This window comes from Moschus berezovskii, chromosome 22 (genome assembly GCF_049115385.1).
Source record: "Moschus berezovskii isolate FMDL1 chromosome 22, NW_MosBer_1.0, whole genome shotgun sequence".
NCBI lineage: Eukaryota > Metazoa > Chordata > Mammalia > Artiodactyla > Moschidae > Moschus > Moschus berezovskii.
This window is the reverse complement of record NC_142481.1, coordinates 11,674,569-11,690,990: the sequence shown is the minus strand read 5'-3', so window position 1 is coordinate 11,690,990 and position 16,422 is coordinate 11,674,569. Positions and strand designations below refer to the sequence as shown.

The window sequence follows — 16,422 nt, the reverse complement described above, 5'->3', positions numbered from 1 at the left end:
AAAACTTGTTAAGCACACTTCCATCCCTCTCCTCCATCCCCACCCTGAAATTCCTCCTGCCCAGTATCTTGCGTTTCTTTCCGTTAAAGGCTACGTCTGGCTGACTTTTGCCAGAGACATACACTAGCAGGGCCAACTCATCCATTAGACATAGTATGCAAAATGCTTAGAGCCCACAATACTCTTTGTTGTTGTTGTTGAGTTGCTTTTTCCCGTCTCTTTGTGACACCATGAACTGCAGCACCTCAGGCTTCCCTGTCCTTCACTATTGCCCAGAGTTTGCTCAAATGCATGTTCATTGAGTCCGTGATGCCATCCAACCATCCCTTCCTCTGTCACCCCCTTCTCCTGCCCTCAATCTTTCCCAACATCAGTGTCTTTTGCAGTCAGTCGGCTCTTCACATCAAAATATTGGAACTTCAGCATCAGTCTTTCCAGTGAATATTCAAGGTTGATTTTAGGGGCCTACCAAAAAGTCTTTTAAACTCAGAAATAAACATTAATTTTTGATCAAAGGAAATGTTTAATTCAAGAAACTCAACTTATTATTATTACTATACCTAAAGAATCACAAAACACTGTTATTTTTATTTTCTGTTTATTGATGAAGGTCCCCACAGAAGTTCTAATACAGCCCTGCATCTTACCCAAATCAAATCAGAGTTCAATCCAGCCTTTTCCTCTTCAGTGGGACTTGTGAAAACAGCACTGTACCTGCTGACCTTAGGTGAAACTGCAGTATAATCTGACCTTCCCTCATGTGAGTTTTCCATGACCCCAGGATGAAGTGGAACATTTCCTTCCCCAGCTGTCTGGGCACCTTGAAAATGAAGTTTGAACACATATTTTGGTCTCCCAATAAAACTTCCCTTCCCAGACTCTTTGTAAATAAGCATTAAAAAGTTTGAGTGCTTTTGTGACTGTGTGTGGAATTATATGATGTACATTTTGAGGCCTGTGAGATTATGGCTTTAGTTATGAGATTGTGTGTTTTTATCTGTGAGTGTGACTTAAAATGTATATGATGCCTTGAAAGACATGCTTTTATTATGTGGGCATTTTATGGATTTTGTGAATATGGATTACTTATAACACCGCCCCCAACCTTTCCCAGCATCAGAGACTTTTCCAGTGAGTCAACTCGTCGCATGAGGTGGCCAAAGTATTGCAGTTTCAGCTTTAGCATCAGTCCTTCCATAGCCTTAAAAAGAAGAAATTCTGACACATGCTATAACACAGATGTATCTAGAGAACATTGTACTAAGTGAAACAAGCCCATCACAAAAAGATGAGTACAAGAAAACTGCAGTATAATATCTCTGAAAAACATAGATGCAAAAATTCTCAACAAAATATCAACAAATTGAACTCAACAGAGTATTAAAAGGATCATATACTAGGATCAGGACTTCCCTGGTGGCTCAATGGTAAAGAATATGACTGCCAATGCAGGAGACATGGGTTTGATCCCTGGGTTGGGAAAATCCCTTGCAGAAAGAAATGGCAACCCACTCCAGTATTCTTGCCCAGGAAATCCCAGGGACAGAGGAGCCTGGTGGGCTACAGGCCATGGTGTCGCAAAAGAGTCAGACATGACTTCGTGACTAAACAACACTAGGACCAAGTGTGATTTATCCGTCTGATACAAGGATGATTCAACATATGCAATATGTACCACTGTACATCACTTTAACAGGATGAAAGACAAAAATCATAGGACCAGCTCAATAGATACAGAAAAAGCATTTGACAGCACAATATCCTTTGATGATAAAAACTCTCAACAAATTGGTATAGATGGAACATAACTCAACATAATAGAAGCCATATACAGCAAACTCAGAGCTAACGTCATACTCAGTGGTGAAACGTTGAAAGCTTTTCCTTTACAAACAGAAACAAAACAAAGGTGCCCACTCTCACCACTTCTATTCCACAGAGAACTGGAAGTCCTAGATGAGCAATCAAAATATAAAGAAATTAAAAGGCATCCAAGTCAGAGAGGAAGAAATAAAATTGCCTTTGCAGATGCAAACAAAAGAGATATATAAATTGTTGGGGTCCTTTGTGGACGGAGACGACAATAAGAGAGAAAGAGGCTGATATTCCTTAGTTTATGCAGAAAACCAATAAAGTCCTTGGCACAGGAGTTGCATCTCCCACGAAGGCACCAGGCGCCCTCTCGAGGGGGAGTGAAGGCACAGGGCGCCTTCTCGAGAGAGAGTCTTAGAAGCCTGGGCAGGAGAGTGGGCAAGACGGGTCTCTACACTCTAAGGAATCAGCTGAGGAGAGAGAAAAACAGAGAAAGAAGGAAAGAAAGAAAGACACAGGGACCCAAGCTCTGATCGTGCAAAGGTGCTTTAATGATTTCTCTGTAAGTATATAAAGGTTGTGGTACAAGAAATTTCTTTCAACAATGATAAAGATCAGAAAACCAAATGTATAGTAACCGTTACCAAGGGAACCAGGGGTTAATAATGGTCATAAGGTCAGGAGACAATCCATATCTCAAGGAAAAGGGGGAAGAGACTAAGCAGTTTTGTCATAAAGAGAATGTTTAGTAGAGGAGATCCAAGCCTGTCTTACACAATGACCCCGGTTCCTGGGAGAAGCTTGCTTACTCTACTTGAAAAGGAACAAAGGACTTGTGAGAAACAGCACGTAGGAATCCTCCTGTTAAACACTCCCTGACAATAAATATATATTTTCTAAACACTATACATCAAAACTGTTAGAACTCATCAGTGCCTTCTGTCAAGTTGAATAATACAAAGTTAACATACAAAAACCAGTTGCTATTTTTATACAGTAACTATATATGTAAAATAATTCCATTCACTATATCACTAAAGATAATATAAATACTTAGGAATAAATTTAAATAAGGAGATGAAAGACCTGTATACCAAAAATGATAAGACTTTGATGGAAGAAATTGAAGACACAAATAAGCAGAAAAATACCCTGTGTACTTGGATCAGAGGGATTAATATCATTAAAATGTCCCTACTACCCAAAAGCCATCTATAGATTCAGTGCAACTTCTATCAAAATTCCAATGGCATATTTCACATAAATAGAAAAAAAATTCTAAAATTTTGTATGGAGCCACAAAAACCTGTAATAGCCAAAGCAATCAGAAGAAAGAAGAACAAAGCCAGATACATCCCACTTCCTAATTCCAAACTCTACTACAAAGATGGCCTTCCCAGTAGCTCAGGTGGTAAACAATCTGCTTCCAATGCAGGAGACCCAGTTCGAATTCCTGGGTTGCGAAGATCCCCTGGAGAAGGGAATGGCTATCCACTCCAGTATTCTTCCCTGAAAAATTCCACGGACAGAGGAGCCTGGTAGGCTGCAGTCCATGGGATCACAAAGAGTTGGACATGACTGAGCAACTAACATAGCAATTCTACTTCTGCTTGTATATTCAAAATAAATGAAAATAGTTATTTGAAGAGGTATGTGCACTCCCATGTTTCTTTCAGCACTATTCACAATATGGAAACAACCTAAGTGTTGAAGTTGTGGCATATATACAATGGAATTTATTCAGCCATAAGAAAGGAAAGAGACCCATTTGCAACAGCAAAGGTGGGTATTATGCTAAAGTGAGATTAAATCAGACAGAGAGATACTGTTTATTATCATTTATATGTGGAATCTTAAAAAAGGCGAGTTCATAAATACAGAGTAGAATGATAGCTATTACAGGTTGGGGGGCTGGGGACTTTTTTAAGGGTACAAATTTGGACTAGGAGATACGTCCTGGAGAGCTAATGGGCAGCATAGTGATATGATCAATAATACTGTATTATAAACTTCAAAGTTTCTAAGGGACTAGATCCTAATTGTTCTGAAACCCAAAAAAGTCATGAAAACTAGTTCAGGTGATAGAAGTGTTCAGTTCAGTTCAGTTCAGTCGCTCAGTCGTGTCCGACTCTTAGCGACCCCATGAATCACAGCACGTCAGGCCTCCCTGTCCATCACCAACTCCCGGAGTTCACCCAAACTCATGTCCATCGAGTCGGTGATGCCATCCAGCCATCTCATTCTCTGTCGTCCCTAATGATCATATTGCAATACATTAATGCATCAAATCAACATATGTTGTACCTTGATTACACGTCAATTAACCGGTTTAAAAGGAATAAGAATTACATGGTGTGATTTCTTAATTGGAAGACGAATAACTTTTTCGAAATACAAGTAATATTTCAGTTCCCTAACGATGTAAGAAAACCAAAGCAAAGAAAAGCGGAGCATTTTTCTGCTTCTGTTTCACTCACATTCAATGGTTGCATCTTATTTTCTTGGCCAAGGTTGAATACAGGGCCAGGTAGTAAAGGAGATGGTTCATTATAGCTCAGCCCGTCCCTTTTACGATCTCTATTTTTCCTTCACACATACCACGCCTTTACAATTATTTTCCATTTACTTTTCCATACATATTTCCAATTTCTGTCAGGAAACAGCGAGAGAAATAAAAACCACCCAAGTTCTACAAGCGCCCGACGGCTTACACATACTCCACCTGCTAATTCAAAAGTAGAATTGCAGACAGGTGGGAAGCTCACCGGTAGAGAGCATTCTGGGACGTGTAGTCTCGGAGGCTTCCTGTGATACGGGCTTGCGCACCGCGAAAGCGCGGAGGGTTATTCGCTCCGCTGGGGAAATAAAAAAAGCATAATCCAGCGCTGAGCGTCTCTGGTGGTATTTCACCCACCGGAGGGCAAGAATACGAACCTCGCTGCTTTCGTGGATTCTGGGAAATTCGATTCAGGCCGACGATGTCAAACGTCACTTCCGATAAGGGGGCGGGGCAATGGCTCCTGCCCCTCTCGGGGATCCTGGGAAATGTAGTCCTGGAGGTCCGAATGGTTGGAGGTATTTCCGCTTTAGGAGGTTGGGATTGCGGCCTTTGGTTCTCACAGGTAGTTGAGTGATTCCCTAGGAGCCTGAGTTCTCTTTTAACTTCTCTGATCCGGTCCTGGGATCAGCTGGACTCGGTCTTCGGTCGCAGAGCAGAAAAGACGCGACTTGCGACAGAGGGCGGGATGGAAGGGCGAGGGCGGCCGCTTGCCTTCCTTTTACCGGCAGGATTCTCTGCGTTTGGCGGGGTTCACAAGTCCTGGGGTCGTAGACGGACTGAAATCGGCAGTTTGACTGTCTCCAGGTCTCTCTGCTGTCCAATCCGCCTCCTCCAGCACCTTCCACACAGTTAGTTACTTCCTAGCGAGGTAACGTTGGATGCGACTTTAATCTTTCTGTTCCTTAAATTCCTTTTCTATAAAAAGATATTAAAAGAGTATAAGGCAGGTACTCACTTGCCTTTCGGAGACAGAAAAGCGGTCTATCGAAATAGTCAACCATTAGGAAACTAGCTGCAGAGGAGACTTTTGGGATCAGTTTGTCTAGGTAGGTTGAAATTTTATTGTGGAGGATTTGAAAGCAGGGTTAGTGAGTTTGGCCGTCTTTGTAAAAATTAGAAAGCATTCTCATTTAATCTTATTTTAAATATTATTTAAAGCGTGTATACTAATTAAAGAAGAAATGCGCATTCATTGTAGAGAATTCAGAAAATGTAGAGCTATGACATAGTCAAAACCATTAAGAATTACCCATGTAGATATGTATAAGATGTATATGACGTATTTAGGACACAGACCTATAGGATATAGACGATTATCAACATTTAAGTGCATTTCTGTTTAGCAGCTTTTCTATATGTGTTTATCTGTATTACATACAATTGTTATCAGATTACTCATATCCTTAACTCTTAATTCTGGAAATTTCCAGACAATCTGCCAGGTTCCTCTGTCCGTGGAATTCTCCAGGCAAGAATACCGGAGTGGGTTGCCCTTCCCTTGCCAGGGGATCTTTCCGACCCAGGAATAGAACCCTGGTTTCCCTCATTGCTGGCAGATTCTTTACCATCTGAGCCACCGGAGAAGCCCTACAAAGTATAATATAATGATTCCTGTGTAACAGTCATCCTGCTGATCTTGTTGCATCGCTCTCTCCCCATGCACAGGTTTTTCCCATTGAATATTTTAAAGCAAACCCAGATGTTGAGTCAATAGAACTTAAACATTACTTATTATACCGAGACTGTATTAGTTTGCTAAAACTTGTTGTTGTTCTGTTGTTCAGTTGGGTCCAACTCTTTGCAACCCCATGTACTGCAGCATGCCACATCACTGACACATCAGTGAATGTAAGAGGCACCTGAAATGACAGACCCATGTATTATTTGTAAAAGTGGAAAAAAAATTCAAGATGGAATATTGAGTTGCAGCAGGGCGCAATATATCATAAAAACAAGTAAGCTGAATTTAAAGATCATAAGATTAGATGAGAATAAATAAGTTGGTGTATCTGAAGTACAGTGCCTCGGTTCAGTCGCTCAGTCATGTACGACTCTTTGTGACCCCATGGACTGCAGCATGCCAGGCTTCCCTGTCCATCACCAACTCCCAGAGCTTGCTCAAACTTATGTCCATCCAGTCGGTGATGCCATCAACCATCTTATTCTCTGTTGTTCCCTTCTCCTCCTGCCTTCAGTCTTTTCCAGCATCAGAGTCTTTTCCAGTGAGTCAGCTGTTCGCATCAGATGGCCAAAGTATTGGAGCTTCAGCTTCTACTGGTACAAAATATCACAGCCTGGCTGGCATAGACAACAGACATAAATTTTCTCACAGTTCTGGAGCTAGGAGTCTGTCAGCAGATTTGGTTTCTTCTGAGGCCTATCTCCTTGGCTTGCAGATGGCTGCCTTCTTGTCATGTCCTCACAGGGTCTTTCCTTTGTGTGTGTGCATGCCCCTACTATCCCTGTTTATGTCCAATTTCTTCATAGAAGGACACCAGTAAGATTGATTTAGGGCCCACCCTAATGACCTCATTTTAACTTCATCACCCCTTTAAATGCTTTGTCTGTCAATGCAGTCACACTCTGAGGTTCTGGTGATTAGGACTTCCATGTATGAGTTTAGGGGTGGGGCTCACAATTCAGTCCATAACAGGTATTAGCAGCAACTCTTAAGATTTTTCACACTTGGCCACTAGAAGAATGTTTTTTATATAAGAAAATGATGAATTTCCTGTGCTTCTTTGGAGTTGCATTTGCCACAGGCATGTAACTCTCAGTTTCATCTTTCTCTCCTGTTAGCCTACAGGGACCTCTGATTCATGGACCTGGTCCTATTCTTTTTGGAGAGTCCAGCACAGGGTCAGCAGGGAGGAGTTACGTAGTAAGTGTGATGCAAACAGTAGCCCAGAGGGGCTATAGCCTGGCATTAGAGAACAAAATAGAAAGGCAATCTATAGGCATATGCCTTGTCTGGTGCCTCACTTTCCTTTGGCGAGCTGTAGAATCCACCAACTTTTTCCGAGCGTTCAAAGGTTGATGTATCATCAACTCTCTCGCCTTCTGGGATGGCCCACACTCTGTGAAGTGTATTTCTCTCTAAATAAATCCACTTTTTACCTTAAAAAAAAAAGTTGATGTATCATAGTGCCTAATATTGTCATGCTCTAAAACAGATTTCCTTGGAAGAAAATCAATTTTTTTAAAAAATGGAAGCATAGTTAATTTACAATGTTATGTTAGTTTCGAGCTTCCCGGATAACTCAGTTGGTAAAGAATCCTCCTGCAATGCAGGAGACCCTGGTTCAATTCCTGGGTCGGGAAGATCTGCTGAAGAAGGGATAGGCTACTCACTCTAGTATTCTTGGACTTCCCTTGTGGCCCAGCTGGTAAAGAATCCACCTGCAATGTGGGAGACCTGGTGTTTGATCCCTGGGTTGGGAAGATCCCCTGGAGAAGAGAAAGGCTACCCACTCCAATAGAGTGACTTTTACTTTCATGTTAGTTTCAGGTATGCAGCACAGTGATTCAGTTATTTATATATATGTGCATATATATATTCAGTGTATATGTTTATATACCCTTTTCAGATTATTTTCCCTAATAGGTTATTATAAAATACTGAGTATAGTTCCCTGTGCTGTACAGTGAGTCCTTGTTGATTATCTGTTTTGTGTATAGAACTGTGTATATTTTAATCCCAAACTCCTAATTTGTCCCTCTGCCTTCCCCTGGTAACCATAAGATTTTTGTTAAATCGATGTTAGTGTTCAGTTTTTTGTTTGTTATGTCAGGATTGTGATGGGGATGCTGAGAAGAGCTAACATTTGTTGGGCACCTCTTCTGTTTCAGTGAATTTCCAGTGCTCTGTGTGCAATAATTATTATTGTCATTTTTAAAATGAAGAAACAGTCGAAGACAGTTGAGTAAGTGACCTGGTGACCCAAGAAGGGGCAGAGCCAGAGTCAAACCTCAGCAGCTGGCTTTAAAACCTCCTTGTTCCAGCACTTTGTGACCAGCACAGCTTACTTAACTTCTCTGTGCCTCAGTTTTCTCACATCAGGTAACCACAGAATTAAAGTTTTGGGGGCTTCACTAGTGGCTCAGATGGTAAAGAATCTGCCTTCAATGCAGGAGATCCAGGTTCGATCCCTGGGTCAGGAAGATCCTCTGGAGAAGGAAATGGTACCCCACTCCAGTATTCTTGCCTGGAGAATTCCATGGACAGAGGAGCCTGGCGGTCTACAGCCGAGGGGGGCACAAAGAGTTGGACACATGATGATTAAAAGAAATACAATGTGGAAAGTGCTTGAAATGGTGCCTAGCACATAGTACATCCTATATGTATTATAGACTACAGTTGTACTTTTTTTTCCTATTACAGAAGAGTGTGCAATATGAAAAATGCAGTGAGTTATTAAGAGTGCAAAGAATATTTTAGGGTTTTCTTTTCACCCCCATTTTATTCTTTTAATACTTCAATTTGACTGTACAGTTGAGCAAAAATGAATCGTTTCCATAATAACCTTTGTTGAAACTGATAACTAACAGAATTGGTTGTCTTTTGAACCTAGTCAGTTCCTGGGGGCGGAGAAGGCAATGGCATCCCACTCCAGTACTCTTGCCTGGAAAATCCCATGGACAGAGGAGCCTGGTAGGCTGCAGTCCATGGGGTCGCTAAGAATTGGACACGACTGAGTGACTTCACTTTCACTTTTCAGTTTCATGCATTGGAGAAGGAAATGGCAACCCACTCCAGTGTTCTTGCCTGGAGAATCCCAGGGATGGGGGAGCCTGGTGCGCTGCTGTCTATGGGGTTGCACAGTGTCGGACACGACTGAAGCAACTTAGCAGCAGCAGCAGTTCCTGGAGGATAATCATATGGTCTCTATTGCTTTAAAAAGGCCTGAGTCTGCACCATTCACTGTGGTAGCCATTGGCCACGTGAGACTGTTGTTCTTCAGATGTGGCTGGTGCCAGCTGAAATGTGCTGTTAAGTGTAGGACACACAAGAGATTTCAAACACTGAAAAAGAATGTAAAATATCTCTGTTTCAGGCTGAGGTAGTATTTTGGATATGTTGCATTAAATAAAATATATTGTTAAAATAAAGGCCACTTCTTTTTACATTTTTCAGCGTGTCTGCTAGAAACATTTAAATTACCCATGTAACTTGCATTATGTTTCAGCTGGGCACCACTGGTGTAAATGGAAGCCTTCATTTTTCCTCTGAGAATTTGCCTCCCAGGATATTTAAATATTACTCTTACCTCTTTAGACCTTTGAGGGCATCTTACAACAGAAAGAAGCAGGGGCTAGTCATCAGGAGGCCTGAGTGACAGTTCTAGCCCTGCCCTGGGCTTCCTGGCTATACTTAGGCATTTAAGATAACACCTTGAGGGGCAGAATAGAATACTGCAGTGGTTCCCAAACTTGGGTCATATTAGAATCACCTAAGGAAGTTGGTAAAAACGGTAAAGACGCAGTCCTTTTACTATTTCAATGAGTCTGGGCTTCTGTGGGGTTTTTTGTTTGTTTATTGAAATTTTTTTTTTTTTACAGTATTGTTTCTGTTTTATGTTTTGGCTTTTTGCCTATGAGGCATGTGGAATCTCCCTGACCAGGGATTGAACCCACACCCCCTGGACTGGAAGGCAAAATCTTAACCATTGGACCACCAGGGAAGTCCCTGGACTAATGTGTTCTCTTTTAGCTTTCTGGATGATTGTGATGGTGTTCCAATTCACCTGATTTAGGAAGGTGGAATCCCTGTCCTAAACAGTATGAGATGTTTGGGCAGATGAGGTTGGCAGCAGTTTGTTTATCACATATAGCCATGCAAGACCACATTAGAATGGGACTAGAATGAAGCAGCAGTGGCTCTGGGAGGCAGACGCTGTAGTAAACAGAGGGTAGGGTAACCCTTGGTTCTGGCAGGAGAATGTGGTTGGCTTGCTTGAACAATTTTGAAGCTGGCACAGAGGCGAAACCTGTTAGGTTGAGGACTAGGTGGGCTACATCTGATCATTTGATGGGGTGAATTGTGTCAGGTCTTCATTTATAAAGGTGATCGAATGACAGCCTGGGGAGGTTACCAAGAAAGAAGGTTTTCTGTACTTACAGTTTGCCCAAAAAAGAGACACAGCATGCCACCCAGGGCCATACAAGGCCTGTCACACACAGGAGTCGTGGAGCAGAGCAAGAGAACTATGTCTTTATGACTACAGTGGTGGGAAATAAGTAGGTGGTGACATCCCCCTTTGGGGAACTAAGAACAGGAGAGCAGGGGACAGTGGTTGGGTGGGTTATATTACATTGACTAAAAAGTTTGAATTTTTTCCATAACATGTTATAGACCCTTGTGACCCTCACATGCCTTGGAAAGCTGACTTGCGGGGAATGTGTTACTAACTGGTTGACAGTCTGTGATTCAGCAGACTGAGGAAGAAGTCAGGAATCACAGATGTTAAGTAGCTAGAATCTAAAAACATGGTTAAGGGATGGGACTTCTTGGCTGTCCAGTGGTTAGGACTCTGCACTTCCACTGCAGGGGACATGGGTTTGATCCCTGGTCAGGGAACTAAGATTCCACATGCCATGTGGTGCTGGCAAATAAATTAGTTAATTAATGAATTAAAATAAAACATGGTTAAGGGAATTCCCTGGCAGTCCAGTCTTTAGGCCCAGCACTATCATTTCAGGGGCCAAGATTCGATCCCTAGTTGGGGAACTAAGATCCCACAAGCCACGAGATACAACCAATAAATGAATAAATAAAAATAAAAACATGGTTAACCCATAGGTGAACTAGCTGAATGGGGAGTCTTCCCCAGGGAAAGGGTCATGTCTGGAGAGAGCAGAGGAGCTAAGAGCTAGGCCTTCTGGGCTCTGTGAGACTCAAAGGTGTCAGGGTAGAACTGGGAATTTTAGGCCTTACAATAGAGCTGACTGGAGCTTGGAAACTACTGCACATTGATCATGGTTACAACCCTGTGTCATATTACCTTGGGTTCATTTCCTGGTGCAGTGTCCTGACTGGACAATGAAATCATAGGCTAGGGTGTTAGGAGAGGGGTAAGAATGCAGATGTTAGCAACCCTCCTCCAAGTTTCTGATTTAATTAGTTGTGAATAAGTTCTGAGCATTTCTTTGTCTTTGTTTTGTTTTAAAAAAAACAATTTTTTAAATATAGCTTTTAAAAGTTGCTTTCCATTTAAGGTCTGACCATTTTTTTTTTTTTAACAGTGTATTGCTTTATTGAGGGGGTTTGGATGGGAGGGGAGACACCATGGTAATGGAAGGAATCAAAGTAATACAAGTACAGGAAGCAGTGTTAAAATATAAATACACAGAATGTATAGTTCCAATTGTTTTCTTAGAGGACTCGACTAGTGGAAGAGAAATTTTAATTGCTGTTGCAAAATCATCTGTATGAAGTAGAAATTGGTTTCAATAACGTTAGTAGCTAATATGTTCTAGAAAGTGGAGGTAACTGGATGTAAAATCCTGGCAGCAATTATAGAACAGTCCCAGATGGCGAGGCCTAATGAGGACGAAAGCCTTGTCTGTGGGGAATTTTGGGTGACACCTGGAGAAATATTACGCTGTGCGTAAACCAAATTGAATTGTTTTCACAAGTGTTGTAAAGTTTCATATAGGAAAAGGCTTTTTCTACATGCACTTCAATTTCACAGCAAGAGTGGCATAGGATACCTAAACACAGAAGAGAGCATTCATGCAAGATATCTAACTCCTTGATATAATAATGCATACAATTCAAAATGATTACACTATCATTACATCTAGGGCTTTCTGCAGCTACGAGGTGGTGGTTATGGAAAGCATGGCCCTTGGTATCAATATCTAAAAAGCAGCCACCACCTTCTTCTATGTGTGTTCTCTTTTTGCGTTTTTTCTTCATGTTTCTTAATCAACTCTGCTGTTGTTGCTGCTTCTTAGCAAAACTGGTAAAAACAAAATTGTAATCATTGAACAAAGCGCTCTGGCAATCAAGACGTTTAAAACCTTCAATCTTCTGGGGCAAGGAAAGCACTGTGCGACATTTAGAACTCTGATTTACAAACAGGGTGGGGTCTGACCATTTTTTAAAAAACTTCCCTGTAAGTTTGTTGTGCTATTAGATTAGGCTCTGGGTGAAAATCTTGACTGTTCTGTTGGTCACTGGTTAATCATAACCAAGTTAATTCCTAATTTACAGATCAGACCTTGGCACTAAGTAGTAGGAAGTTTGAGATGCCTGTATTTAAATACCAGTGGTCTGATTTCAAAACCTCCACCCTTCCTGACTGTTCTTTTCTCCTTAAAGCAGATCCTCTGACTTCAGAGTCCTTTCTAGTTGCCATGTCTGTCTTCTGTCCCCAGCTCTCAAGCTCTCATTTCTCTTTGCATGAGACCTCAGACTTCCATGTGTATTTTTTTTCCCTAGAAACAGCAGAGATACAAGATCTAGGTGACTAGCTCCTTTGTGAGAGTGGATTCAGGTTCCACCCCTGAAGCCTCAGCTTCCTCGTCTATTACATGGGAACAACAGTCGTGACCATCATCATTTATTGAGAACTTTCTAAAATGCCAGATACAGTGCTAAGGGAATTTACCTCATACATCCCTCACAATAACCATAGGACTGACATTGTCTTTTTTTCTCTCCTGTTGTAGCCGAGGAGAGGCACAGAGGTGGAGGTGATCAGATCACACCGCTTGTACGACACTAGATTCTGCACAGGTGTATGGGAGGTACCTAATGGAGCAATGTGTGCCAAGTGCTTCTCAAGGTCCCGAGCACATACTTAGTGCTTGTGCAGTATTAAGCGTTGCCATGTGTATTGTTTTTGTCATTACTATGATTAGCTTGTTTATTTAAATGGCATACTGATTAACTTACTGTTAAATAACAGGATTCTGTTAATTTTTCTTCAGCTCAATGATATGAGTTTTTTTAAGGTCCTACTGTTCAGTTCAGTTGCTCAGTCGTGTCCGACTCTTTGTGACCCCATGAATCACAGCACACCAGGCCTCCCTGTCCTTCACCAACTCCCAGAGTTCACTCAAACTCATGTCCATCGAGCTGGTGATGCCATCCAGCCATCTCATTCTCTGTCGTCCCCTTCTCCTCCCGCCCCCAATCCCTCCCAGCATCAGAGTCTTTTCCAGTGAGTCAACTCGTCGCATGAGATGGCCAAAGTATTGGAGTTTCAGTTTTAGCATCAGTCCTTCCAATGAACACCCAGGATTGATCTCTAGAATGGACTGGTTGGATCTCCTTGCAGTCCAAGGGACTCTCAAGAGTCTTCTCCAGCACCACAGTTCAAAAACATCAATTCTTTGGCGATCAGCTTTCTTCACAGTCCAACTCTCACATCCATACATGACCACAGGAAAAACCATAGCCTTGACTAGACGGACCTTGGTTGGCAAAGTAATGTCTCTGCTTTTTAATATGCTATCTAGGTTGGTCATAGCTTTCCTTCCAAGGAGTAAGCATCTTTTAATTTTCTGGCTGCAATCAGCATCTGCAGTGATTTTGGAGCCCCCCAAAATAAAGTCTGACACTGTTTCCACTGTTTCCCCATCTATTTCCCATGAAGTGATGGGACCAGATGCCATGATCTTTGTTTTCTGAATGTTGAGCTTCAAGCCAACCTTTTCACTCTCCTCTTTCATTTTCATCAAGAGGCTTTTGAGTTCCTCTTCACTATCTGCCATAAGGTTGGTGTCATCTGCATATCTGAGGTTATTGATATTTCTCCCGGCAGTCTTGATTCCAGCTTGTGCTTCTTCCAGCCCAGGGTTTCTCATGAGGTACTCTGCATATAAGTTAAATAAGCAGGGTGACAATATACAGTCTTGACGTACTCCTTTTCCTATTTGGAACCAGTCTGTTGTTCCATGTCCAGTTCTAACTGTTTATTCCTGACCTGCATACAGGTTTCTCAAGAGGCAGGTCAGGTGGTCTGGTATTCCCATCTCTTTCAGAATGTTCCACAGTTTATTGTGATCCACACAGTCAAAGGCTTTGGCATAGTCAATGAAGCAGAAATAGATGTTTTTAGACATCTCTAAACTCTCTGGCTTTCTCCATGATCCAGCGGATGTTGGCAATTTGATCTCTGGTGCCTCTGCCTTTTCTAAAACCTGTTTGAACATCTGGAAGTTCACGGTTCACATATTGCTGAAGCCTGGCTTGGAGAATTTTGAGCATGACTATACTAGCGTGTGAGATGAGTGCAGTTGTGCGGTAGGAAGTCCCTATAACACAACCTTAAAGTGTTTTTATCACAGTACAATGTAGATTTCCAAACGTGCAGCTTCTTGAGTCTTCACTTTGGGCGATGTTCTTTCAGAGAACCTGAAGTTCAACACTGGAATTTGAACTAAACTTTCAAATTAAACAACATACTATAGTCTCTTCTCTCGGATTTAGGAGAGGGTAACAGTCGTCCCTTGGAGAAGGCAATGGCAAGCCACTCCAGTACTCTTGCCTAGAAAATCCCATGGATGGAGGAGCCTGGTAGGCTGCAGTCCATGGGGTCGCTAAGGGTCGGACGCGACTGGGCAACTTCACTTTCGCTTTTTGCTTTCACACATTGGAGAAGGAAATGGCAGCCCACTCCAGTGTTCTTGCCTGGAGAATCCTGGGAACGGGGGAGCCTGGTGGGCTTCTGTCTGTGGGGTCGCACAGAGCCGGACACGACTGAAGTGACTTAGCAACACTCGCCCCTAGTAGGAGTCCACCTACTGCCCAGGAATTTGACTGCATAAACTTCACCTGCAAGGGCATTGTGGAAACTATAGTGCACATCTGTGAAGGGTCTTTAATACTTAGAGTGGAAACAATGAAGTGTTAGTCGCTCAGTCGTGTTGGATTTTTTCCGACCCCAAGGACTGCAACCGGCCAGATTCCTGTGTCTATAGAATACTCCAGGCAGTAATACTGGAGTGCGCTGTCATTTCCTTCTCCAGACAATCTTCCCGACCCAAGGAGAGAACGTGGGTCTCCTGCACTGCAGGCCTCAGATTGCAGGCCTTCTGAGAATTCGGGCGGTATGCCCACTTGGCTTTCTGGGAAGTGTAGTCAACAAGTTCGGTAGGCTCTCGGACACTTCCGCGTGGGCGCAACCCAGACAAGGGAATTGTGGGAAGTGTGTCTCCAAAGCATTCTTTGGCATTCCCTTTCTTTGGGATTGGAATGAAGACTGACCTTTTCCAGTCCTGTGCCCACTGCTGAGTTTTCCAAATTTGCTGGCATATTGAGTGCAGCACTTTCACAGCATCATCTTTCAAGATTTGAAATAGCTCAACTGGAATTCCATCACCTCCACTAGCTTTGTTCGTAGTGATGCTTTCTAAGGCCCACTTGACTTCACATTCCAAGATGTCTGGCTCTAGGTCAGTGATCAAGTTATCGTGACTATCTTGGTCGTGAAGATCTTTTTTGTACCGTTCTTCTGTGTATTCTTGCCACCTCTTCTTAATATCTTCTGCTTCTGTTAGGTCCATACCATTTCTGTCCTTTATCGAGCCCATCTTTGCATGAAATGTTCCCTTGGAATCTCTAATTTTCTTGAAGAGATCTCTTGTTTTTCCTATTCTGTTGTTTTCCTCTATTTCTTTGCATTGATTGCTGAGGAAGGCTTTCTTATCTCTCCTTGTTATTCTTTGGAACTCTGCATTCAGATGCTTATATCTTTCCTTTTCTCCTTCGCTTTTCACTTCTCTTCTTTTCACAGCTATTTGTAAGGCCTCCTCAGACAGCCATTTTGCTTTTTTGCATTTCTTTTCCATGGGGATGGTCTTGGTCCCTGTCTCCTGTACAATGTCACGAACCTCCGTCCAGAGTTTATCAGGCACTCTATCTATCAGATCTAGTCCCTTAAATGTATTTCTCACTTCCACTATATAATCATAAGGGATTTGACTTAGGTCATATCTGAATGGTCTAGTGGTTTTCCCTACTTTCTTCAATTTAAGTCTGAATTTGGCAATAAGGAGTTCATATTCTGAGCCACAGTCAGCTTCTGGTCTTGTTTTTGCTA

General features: G+C 42.2%; 1 long non-coding RNA gene across 1 annotated transcript; it reads right to left on the bottom strand.

Moving 5' to 3' along the window:
• Positions 1-3,085: 3,085 nt before the first annotated feature.
• On the bottom strand, positions 3,086-4,778 carry LOC129546744 (uncharacterized). Its single transcript, XR_008683931.2, has 3 exons — positions 4,578-4,778; positions 4,290-4,461; positions 3,086-4,065 (listed from the first exon to the last, which is right to left on the bottom strand). It is a non-coding gene; the product is annotated as an uncharacterized LOC129546744 (long non-coding RNA).
• Positions 4,779-16,422: the final 11,644 nt, after the last annotated feature.